The 491-nt window shown below is 29.1% G+C and overlaps 1 protein-coding gene across 1 annotated transcript in view; it reads left to right on the forward strand.

Annotated features, from left to right (window-relative positions):
- LOC107680117 (L-fucose kinase-like) overlaps window positions 1-491 on the forward strand; it is a 10,970-nt gene that overhangs the window by 9,687 nt on the left and 792 nt on the right. The window lies entirely within an intron of this gene.

A 491-nucleotide genomic window follows, 5' to 3' on the forward strand; every position in this document is an offset into this window, starting at 1 on the left:
AGAAGGCTTTTCAATCTACAAATCGCCATCATTTACCATGGATTTACTGTAGTAACACTAACTTCACCATGGTATTGTGGCAGAAATGTGGGATATTCATATTGAATTTTATTAAATTATTAATGCAGACATGTATTAAATGTGTTAAAGGAGTATTAGAATATACAGTAATTACAGTGTTTTTTGTGATTAAGCTATAGCGTTTGTACATTTAAATGTATTTAGACTACCGTTCATACAAATGCCTAGAAACCATATATTAAGATATTTATTTTGTTGAGGAAAAATGACTGAAAAATCATAAAGAATTCAAAAACGTGAAGTGTCATGTTCTGACCATAAAGAGTAGTTTAAAACCACAATTAATGGTCTGGTTTCTACAACTTTCACTTAGGTGCAAAAATCTGCCATTAAACTTGAAAGAAATATATAAAATATGTGTGTGTGTGTGTGTGTGTGTGTGTGTGTATTTATATATATATAGCATTATA

Source organism: Sinocyclocheilus anshuiensis, unplaced genomic scaffold, assembly GCF_001515605.1.
Source record: "Sinocyclocheilus anshuiensis isolate Anshui unplaced genomic scaffold, SAMN03320099.WGS_v1.1 scaffold376, whole genome shotgun sequence".
Classification (NCBI taxonomy): Eukaryota; Metazoa; Chordata; class Actinopteri; order Cypriniformes; family Cyprinidae; genus Sinocyclocheilus; species Sinocyclocheilus anshuiensis.